The sequence below is a fragment of the Euprymna scolopes genome, chromosome 36 (genome assembly GCF_053919585.1).
Source record: "Euprymna scolopes isolate OS-2025 chromosome 36, ASM5391958v1, whole genome shotgun sequence".
In the NCBI taxonomy this organism is placed as follows: Eukaryota; Metazoa; Mollusca; class Cephalopoda; order Sepiida; family Sepiolidae; genus Euprymna; species Euprymna scolopes.
Window position 1 is genome coordinate 85,046,543 of NC_136517.1, and position 10,937 is coordinate 85,057,479.

At 39.0% G+C, this 10,937-nt stretch overlaps 1 pseudogene; it reads left to right on the forward strand.

The window, feature by feature from the left end:
* The first annotated feature begins 8,610 nt into the window (after positions 1–8,610).
* Positions 8,611–8,728, forward strand: LOC145260768 (5S ribosomal RNA; annotated as a pseudogene).
* The last annotated feature ends 2,209 nt before the right edge of the window (positions 8,729–10,937 follow it).

Genomic DNA, 10,937 nt, shown 5'->3' on the forward strand with positions numbered 1-10,937 from the left:
ATATATATATATATATATATAATGAAAAAATGAGAATTAAAAGTAAAAACTAAAATATACAGTAAACGGCGATAAGTTAGAATACTTTTAATTCTCATTTTCGCTCTTTCACACTTTTACTTCAACACCTACTTGACGAGGATTCGTGGACGAATCGAAAGCGCTCGTGAGAGCTACAACAATTGAACTTTTGGTACTTGTACAGTTTAGTCAAGACATTAAAAAATGAAAATATCGAAAAAAGTTTAAATTGTATGTATCCGTTATAGAACGAAGTTCTCCGGAAAAAAATTTCACTTAATTTCATCAAGTAGTTTTTTTTTTTACAGCGGAAAAACATGTTTTTATGAGAGCGCGTTGAAGGCAGCCATCTTGGATTTATAAAAAAATTTTGTTTGAATTTTAGAAATAACAAAGGGAGATAACTCCAGTTACAGCACTGACACCACTTCCCATCTTTAATCTATAAATATAAAAGCGAAAATGTATGTATGTATGTTCGCTTTTTCTGTATGTCTACAAAAGGCTTTTTTCAGAGAAGCGGTCGGTCGGTTCACAACTTTTTAAAACTTTTTATATCACATGTAAATCGTAATATCTCAGAGTTGTCAACGGAGCTCGCCTGTCTATTTAATTTGCTCGACTTCGGGAAGATAAATATTCAACAGTTTCGCTCGCCGCATGTGGATTAAGCCTTTTCCTATAATTAATTCTGGCGTCATTTTTCCGGTTTCCCCCTACCCCCGCGTTCCGCAGTAAATGAAATGCTACTCCGCAGTCAACAGTTGACCTCATTAAGTCATTAAAACGTGTACCTGCCAAATCTAAGTAATTAAACAAATTCAAATGCGTTTCCGTTGGTATGTCAGGGGGTGGTGCCATGGTTAACGTCGCACGTTTTTTTTTCACACTTTAATTTATAATTTTGCCTCAAGGGTTCCGTTTCGATCCTCATATTTACCTACCAAAACATTTCTTTTTATTTTAAACCCTGCACCCTGGAATTTTGATTTACCCAAAACCACACACACTTCCAAACACACGGGCAACGCCGGGTACCCCTCGCTATATCACATATAAATCGTAATATCTCACAGTTAACAACGAAGCTCGCCTGTTTATTTAATTTGCTCGACTTTGGGAAGATAAATATTCAACATTTGTCGCTCGCCGCATGTGGGTTAGTCTTTTTCCTATAACATCTTGGGAAAATAAAAATAAAAAAAGCGTTCCGCAGTAAATGAATACTATCCCGCAGTCAAACTTGACCTCATTAACCCATTAAAACGGGCACCTGCCAAATCCAAGTAATTAAATAAATTCAAACGTGTTTCCGTTAGCATCTTGCGGTGGGGCAATGGTTAACGTCGCACTTTTCTTCTTTTTTTTTTTTTTCACACTTTAATTTACAAATTTGCCTCAACGATTCGAGTTTGATCCTCATACTTACCTACCGAAACATTTTTTTTTATTTTAACCCCGCCCCCCGCCCCCCGGAGTTTTCACACACACCTTCAAACACCCGGGCAACGCCGGGTACCCCTCGCTAGTCTATATATATAAAAGCAAAAAAGTATGTATGTATGTATGTGTGTATGTTTGTGTGTCTGCTAAAAACTTTCGACAGACACAACGAAAATTCACAAACTTGGTATCCTATCGAAGCTCTATCCTTCGCTCGAAAAATATCGAAAAATTGGCCAAAAACGTTAATTTCTTCACCTTGAAATCAACAATTTTTGACAGGGAGGGAGGGTCAACAAAAACAGTCTTCTCATGGCGACGACCGGTTCTACGCATGCGCCAGATGACGTCATGACCTGATTTACTTTAAATACTTGAAGAACTGACTGAATTTCATGTACGTCATGTTAGCTCAGTTGGTTAGTGCATTGGTTCATTATCTAAACATTTTGGGTTCGAATCGTGGTGTGAGATGTCTTTCTTTTTTCTTTTTTTCTTTCTTTTTTTTCGATTTTTTTAATTTACATATTGAACCAGTGTTATTTAAACCATTTTTCACGTAACCTTCAGTTTTCTGTTTTTTTTTTTACTTCGCTTATCCACCCCCGACCACACACCCAAAAACACCTGGGTACCCACCGATTTTTTTAAATTTTAATATCGAAACAGGTTTATTTAAGCCATTTTTCTTTTTTGTTTTTTCGATTTTTTAAATTTTAATATCGAAACAGGCTTATTTAAGCCATTTTTCACGTGTTCGTTTTTCTGTTTTCATCATTCGTTTGCCTTACGTTAGTTTTTTTGTGTTTTTTTTTTCGATGTTTTGATTACCCTTCCTCCCACTTAAGTTTTAATGTTGTTTTCTTTTTTTACTTCGCTTATAACAAACAAACCTGGTCATTTACATCGTCGTCGTCGTAACGCTCGACAACTTCCGGGCGCGCACCTGTCAATTTGGTTCTTACTTAAATAAATTCAAACATCTTTCAGCAACTCATTCTGGCTGGCCGATTTTATTTTCAAACTTTTTATTTAACACCACACACACCTACAAACACCCGGGCAACGCGGGGTACCCCTGCTAGTACTAGTTAGATCGAACATTTTGCTCCGTATCATAACAAATTTATGGAGAGTAGAAAACGCATTGTGGATGCGTTATCGGCAGCTCCTGTTACTCTCGCTTCTTCTTATTTGTCCCTCAGTCCTCATTTTTAAATGAGTGATTTTTCTGACAAAGGGAGAAGAAAAAGCTGTTTTCTAGGTTGGCAGTATTTTTGCGCGAACAGTTGGCAGAGTTGGTGGAAATTTTCTGTTTCTATGTCTATCCTTGTAGCCATGTCACTAGTAAGGGTGCTGGAGGTAAACGTTTTGTCTGGGCTGACGTTATCCGCCTGATAGTCAGGGACCCGAACCTTGGATTAACCACTAAGGAGGCTGTCCTATCAGCAGGTGCAAAGTACTGGGGCTGCTGTATTGCCATTTGGTGAATGGAATCTGGACCATGCAGTAGCTTCTGGTGGGGCCTCTCGATGCCATACTCGTGGGTAATTGTTACGGCTTTACCTTATCATGTGGTACAAAAAAAAAAAAAATTCTTCGTTTCTTTTTCTCTCTTAGTTTCCCCTCTCTGTCCTGCTCTAAGTAAATCTGTCGACCTAGTCCACAAATTCCAAAATTTCATCATGACAAGTTTCAAGAAAAAATACACGATTAAACCCGGTTCTCCAACTTCCAACGTAGACCCCTACTACCATGTCTCCTTCTCCAACATCAGGGGTCTACGTTCTAACCTTCCAGAGGTTGAAACCCAATTACAGGAGACTAAACCAGACCTTTTATTTTTAAGTGAAACTGGCATTGGACAGGCTATTTCCCTTGATGAGTTTGCAATTACAGGATACTCTAACTTAACTTCTAAATCTGACCCCCAAGATCGCCATGGGCATGGAATATGTGCCTATATTAAAGATAGCTTTCCATGTGGGAGGGACATCTCCAGGGAAGATCCTAACTTACCTTATATGTGCTTCCGGGTTGCTTTAGCTCACACTACTGCATTTATATTTACTCTCTATCGCCCCCACAACAGCGGAGTTACTATCTTTCAAAGCATATCTGAGAAAATTGACCAAGTCCTTTCTACTTATCCTGCAGCTAACATTCACGTATGTGGAGACTTCAATGTTCACAACGTCGAATGGTTGACCCACTCAAACAAGACCGATGATGAGGGGAGGTTCTGTCATGATTTCTCCATTGCCTATGACCTCACTCAGATTGTTCAGGAACCTACCCGTGTGCCCGATAATGACGGCCAGTATGCGAGCCTACTAGACCTTTTTCTCACAACTTGCCCTGAACTATGTTCAGTTTCTGTTCTGTCGCCTCTTGGATCTTCCGACCACTCTGTTGTATCAATTAAGATAAAAATGAAATGTAATAAGTCCCCAGACGTACCTCTTCATCGTACAGTATATCGATACACTAAGGCTGACTGGGATAGCTTCCGTACATTTATATCTGATCTACCTCTGCATTCCATGTTTAAAAAGGATGTGTCCTCTATAGTATTAGACCTAACTGAATGGTTAATTGTAGGTATTGACCATTTCATACCCTCTAAAAAGTTTCAGCAAAAACCTAACAGCCAGCCATGGTTCTCTCCAGAATGTGCTGCTGCCATTGCGCACAGAAATCACTTTTTCCACTGCTTCAAACGTAATAGATGTATGGAAACTAAAGCCGTTTTCAGGACTGCCAGCAACCATTGTAAGAAAGTAATAAGGAACGCAAGAAAGTTGTATGCTCAATCTGTTAAGTCCAAAGTAGCTGAGCAGCGGCTTGGTTCCCACCAGTTTTGGCAAATAGCAAACAGAATCCTGAACAGAAGCGTGTGCTCCATCCCAACTATTATCAATGGATCTGAGGTAATCTCGTCAGCATCAGACAAAGCCAAACTCTTTGTCAAGAACTTTGCAGCTAATTCTACCCTTTGCGACCAAGACCGCCAACCCCCAATATTTCCTCTTGTATCAGAAAACACGCTATGTGATATACGTATATCTGTACGTGATGTTGCCAAACTAATCAAAAACCTTGATTCCAGTAAAGCAACTGGCCCTGATGGTATTCCAATCATAGTACTCAAAAAACTTCAACCTGAACTAGCGCCCATACTTACAAAACTGTTTAAACGTTGTCTTAAGGAGAATAGTTTCCCATCTCCCTGGAAAATCTCATCAGTATGCCCTGTATTTAAGAATTCAGGTGATCGCTCATCCCCCTCTCAGTACAGGCCAATAAGTCTCCTGTGCGTCATGAGTAAGTTGCTAGAATCTGTATTAAATACAGAAGTAATCAAACATCTCAACAAAAATAACCTTCTTAGTGACACTCAATATGGTTTCCGTTCTGCTAGATCTACAGCAGATGTCCTTACAGTTATATCGCATAGGATTAGCAAATCTCTCGACGGTGGCAATCTTTCTAGGGCAATTGCTCTTGACATATCTAAAGCCTTTGATAGGGTATGGCATAAAGGTTTACTTCATAAGATCGCTAGCTATGGTATAGCTGGAAAAGTCTTCTCAATTATTAAATCATTTCTTTCTGATAGATTCATAAGAGTAGTAGTTGAGGGGCAAAAATCAGAAGCTCACAATATTAATGCCGGTGTCCCTCAGGGATCCATCCTGGGCCCAACTCTTTTCCTGATCTACATTAATGATCTTCCAAATCATATCCTTACATCATTTGTAGACATTTATGCTGACGACACTACCATTTATGGTACCACATCTAAGACAGTAAACGAGCAAGTTCTCTCCAATTCTCTCTCCTCTGATCTTGAGCACGTAGTACAATGGGGAAAGGAGTGGCTGGTTACTTTTAATGCATCTAAAACCAAGCTTCTCTCTTTACATCATCAACATTCTAATCCACATTTGTCATCAATTGAAATGAATGGCTCTCGTCTTCAGGAGGCCTCAAGTTTTGACAAGCTTCTGGGCTTGACCATTACTCCTGATCTTAAATGGAACACGTATATCAAATCTGTTGCCAAGGCCGCTGGAAAAATGGTGGGATCTTTCTATCGATCCAGTAGATATCTCACTGCTGATGCTATTCTCTATCTATATAAGAGCCAGGTACGTCCAAGGATGGAATACTGTTGCCACATCTGGGCAGGAGCTGCTAGAAAGAACTTGTCCTGCCTTGATAGAGTTCAAAATAGACTTCGTAGCCTCGTAGGAGATGTCCTTTTCTCCTCCTTGCAACCTCTATCTCACAGAAGAGATGTTGCGAGTTTGTCTCTGATGTATCGTTATTTTCATGGAAAGTGTTCAACTGAGCTTCAATCTATGGTCCCCCCTCGCCAAACTTTCACAAGAAACACTCGTCTAGCTGTAAACACTATCAATAATTTCCCCCACTCTTTATCTGTGCCTAAACCTAAACGTAGATTCCATGAACAAAGCTTCTTTCTTAGAACTGCACGCCTGTGGAATTGTCTTCCGTTTTCCTGCTTTCCGGCTGACTACAATATGGTTTTGTTCAAGTCTAAAGTAAATAAGTTCTTGATGAGCCGTTCCATATAAGTTATTAAATTTACCAAATTTTCATTACTAATGATTACTATATTGACCAACTTCTACTGTACACTCTTTAACCCTTATCCTTGAGTGGCCTCTGGGCCTTGATAATGTGGTGATGCCTTTGTAAAAAAAAAAAAAAAAAAAAAAAAAAATTAAGTGAAATTTTTTTTCAGAGAACTTCGTTCCATAACGGATACATACAATTTAAACTTTTTTTCCGATATTTTCATTTTTTAATGTCTTGATTAAACTGTACAAGTACGGAACCTTTATCAATATTTTTGATTTTGATATAATCGAAAAATTTAAAAAAAAAAAAAAAAAGAATCATAAAGCAAAGTGTCGCCGCTACTTGTCTTGCTTGAATGAAAAAATGCTGCCTAAACTTACCAATTTCAAATATATATATATATATATATATATATATATATATATATATATATATATAAGAACAAGTAGTTTATAAAACATGTTAAAAACACTTTGAAAAAGAGTTAAAAACATATTTAATTTTAAAAAGGAAGCACAAAATAAGTGGATAGTTCTTAATCCGTGGAATTTTGAATAAATACTTAGTTGGAATTTTTTTTTGTACCAATAATAGTGCCCCCCCCCCTGTTTACATTTATTATTTACTAGCGGGGGAGGGGTACCCGGCGATGCCCGGGTGTCTTGAGGTAAATCAAAACTCCGGGGTGGGAGGGGTTAAACAATAAAAAAAAAATGTTTTGGTAGGTGAGTGTAGGAGGATCGAACCCGTACCCTTGAGTTGAAAATTAGTGTGTGAAAAAAAAAAAGTGCTATGTTAACCATTGAGCCACGGCAACAGACGACATTAAGCTGGTTTGAATTTATTTATTTAACTATAAAAACAGGCGTGCACAATAAAAGTTAACTCTGCTGCCTCCATTTGACCTAATAATGAAGGTCAAATAGAAGTCACGCAGTGTTTGGGTTTGTTTACCCAAATTTGACTGTTTCTTCCCCCAACAGATGTTGAGAAGGGGAAAGCAGCTCCCAATTGTCCAGATTGAATAGCAACTGTACAAGATTGATCAAAGCTGATTGCTTCTGGACGTTTTTCCCGGCGCAATGCCGAGAAGACGTCGTTTGAGTTTGGTTTCACATATTTATACTAAAAAGCCCAATCAACACGCGAGAAGCCAAAATAGCAATAATTTTGTAAAAGTCGACGTAAATAAATCTAGATGCGACGTGCTTTCCCAAATCGTACATATTATTATTTAGGACCCATATAAACAGTTGTAAGCGATCGTAACGACATCGCAACCGTGTGCGAGAAAAGCCTTTCGAAGACATACACGAAATGGTCACACACATTTTGCCTTTTATATATATAGATATTCTGGTTCTTGTATTTGATTTTTTGTATTTCTTAGTTTCGATTCTTAGTTTCGTATATTTTGGGTCTGTACAAAACTCCCTTTAATTTGAAGAAAAGGGAAATGCTAGCTCCTTGATGACGTCACGAGCCTAGCACGAATTTCAGCCTCTTTTGAAATTCCAGCGACGAGGATATTGGACATAGTTTGATGACATAGCATGACGCCACGAAGGCAGGGACTTCAGAAGGGTCGAAAATAAGCAGTTAAAAACCAGGTGGTTTTCTAGGTCAAATATCACGCCATAGCAGTAGCAGAGAAAACGAATTCACAGCGCGAATTTTGTAAGATAAAAGATATTTACAACGTCGTTTTGGTAAATCTTAGATATTATCATCTCGGTAGCATATAAAAAGTTATAAGAATGAGTGACCAACAAGAGGGGGGGGGTGTAATCAAAACATCGAAAAAAAAACACAAAAAACTAACGTAAGGCAAATGAACGATGTTAAATGTAAAAAGCGAAAAAACAAAAACAAAAAAGAAAACAGAAAAACGAACGTTAAAAAAACATGTGAAAAATGGCTTAAATAACCCTGTTTCGATATTAAAATTTAAAAAATGGGTGGGTACCCGGGTGTTTTTGGGTGTGTGTGGTTGGTCGGGGGTGTTAATGAAAACCTAAGAACAAGTGAAGTAAAAAAACAAACAGAAAAACGAACGTTACGTGAAAAATGGCTTAAATAGCACTGGTTCAATATTTAAATTTAAAAAATCGAAAAAAAAAAAAAAAGAAGACATTTGACACCACGATTCGAACCCAAAACGTTTAGATAATAAACCAACGCTCTAACCAACTGACCTAACACGACATGCATGAAATTTACTCAGTTCTTCAACTAAATCAGGTCATGACGTCATCTGACACATGCGTAGAACCGGTCGTCGTCATGAGAGGACGGTTTTTGTTGACCCCCCCCTGTAGAAAATTGTCGATTTCAGGGTGAAAAAATTAACGTTTTTGGCCAATTTTTCGATATTTTTCGGGCGAAGGATGGAGCTTCAATATGATACTAAGTTTGTTAATTTTTGTTCTGTCTGTCTAAAGTTTTTAGCGGACACACAAACACACATACATACATACATACATACATGCATACATACATACATACACACATTTTCGCTTTTATATTTATAGATAGAAGATATATAGATGATTTATTTTGACACACCGGTTCTCATTAGCTCACCGAAGTTAAGCAACATTGAGCCTGGTCAGTACTAAAATGAGTGATCATTTGGGAATTCCAGGTGTTGTATGTGCTCTCCGCTTATCTCGGCATTGTTTCCTTAGTTTCATCTACCAAACACTTCTCTACTAGTCACATATACCAAAAATAGACTGTTATAAATATACACATAACTACATAGAGATGATCACACGAAATGCATGAACACAAATAGACGACACGTCCACAGTAAATAGAGACTTGTTTATACACACATATACAAGGAGCCTTCAATAAGTTTCCAGAGTTTTTTCGTCCGAACACTTTTATTGATAATACACACATGAAACTGACGTCCCTTCGAAGTAATCTCCTCTGGCTGCAATGCACTAGTTGTACCGTTCCAGCAACTTCTGGAAAGTCCCATGGAAGTTCTCTTCTGTGAGTGTCAATAATCCTTGTAGCAGCCTGAGAACTCAGATAAGATAATTAAGATAACTCAGATAACTAAGATTTTCCTTGAGCGTAGGATATAACCAAAAGTAACAGGGAGCAAGGTCTGGACTATAGGAAGGGTGAGGAACTGTCTTGATGCTCATCTTGGTCAAATAGTCTGTGACAAGGATGGAGTTGTGGACTGGTGCATTTGTGCAAATCTTTCGCATTTTTAGTTCCTCGTGAATAATTGTGTGTACAGTTCCCACACTGACATCAAATTGTGCACTTATTGTCTCTATAGACACACGAAAGTCCTTATCAATGAAATTCTTTATTTGGCCAATCAACTCTGGTGTTCTGACTTCCTTAATCATCCTACAGACAGCCTGCATTCCTTGAATCTCAAAAATTGATGCTCGATTCATGCAGGATGGTCAACCAGCAGTCTGTAACATTCCTACGTTTTTGTGAAATTTTTTCCAAGTTTAAAACAGAATTTTATTGCATATCGTTCTTCTAAAATGTCCTCACGTCCAGATTGCATTTGAAATTCACCAGCTGTGACAATCAGGCTGTAGTAGGGTGTATTCCAATTCCTGCTGCAGCTGTACATTTGAATCTGAAATCATAAAAATTGATCGGTCATCTTATAAGATGTATAGCAATAACATACTGAATTTACAAGAGTCTACGACAATTTTAAATGTACGTACAAAAAAGTCTAGAAACTTATTGAAGACACCTCATACACTCCAACCGACTATCCAACATTTACTTTTATTTTCTATTAATGTTATATATTGGGGCCCTATGTCAGTAGGTAGGGATTATGTCAACTAGTGTGAATTTTGAGTGTCTCCTCACGCGCAAAATAGCACGGCCTGGCAACGAATGGAAATGCACTCAGTGAGTTAGGTGATCGTGTTCAGCATTCAGTTCCTGTTGTGGGGTACAAATCACCCCTATTTGAAAACTAAGTGGAATCAACCAGTCCTATAAATACCACTGGTTTCAAAGACTATGTGGAGACATTTGTACCATGTTTAACTGCATGCTATGAACTCTTACCTGGCACTTTTTTGGATTTGGTATCTGTTCCGGCAGCATACAATTTTTGAAAAGGTCCTGGTGATTACCCACTTGACCACTTGTTGGCCAGTTAAGGGGGTTTCTTGCCTTTTTTAAGGACCAACCCCATTCTTTGGTCGTGAAGTCCTTAAACCTTTTCTGTTTTCTCTCTCTTTGCCCATCTAGGGTCATTAACTGTTTTTTGTTTTCTATTTTTTTCAGATAGTCCAGTGCTTAGTGGAGACTTAAGCATCCAGCCGGTCTAGGGGTGACTGACGTGCCTTTTTAGGCGAAAGTCCCTCTAGCTCCAAATCGGCGGGTCTCCGCTAAGTACTGGACCACTAAATGAAAAGGGCTTTCCCGCCCAAATGAGGGGACACCCTCAACGCTCAGCCTGGCAGCAGTAAAGGGATAGGACCCTCTCCGTCCATTGCGGGAGTTGCCACACCCGGTGGCACCCCATCATCTGTGTCCGCATCTGTATCAGGGAGTACCACACCCAGTGGTACCCCAGTGTCTATATCGTCCGTATTGGGGGGTACCACACCCGGTGGTAACCCAGCGTCCATCTCGGAGGGTGTCACACACAATAATCCCTCAATACCGTTCGGGGAAATCCTGTCTGGTCTGTTCAGATGACCCTGGAAGATGGCCAATGACGCGGTGGTTGTGGTGGACCAGGAAACACACAACAAAGAGCTCAACAGGTGGTTGGCCCAGACACCTACCGACAAGGAATGGCAAATAGCTTAGACCTTAGCAACTCCCAGAAAGACGGTGACGAAGGGACACACATA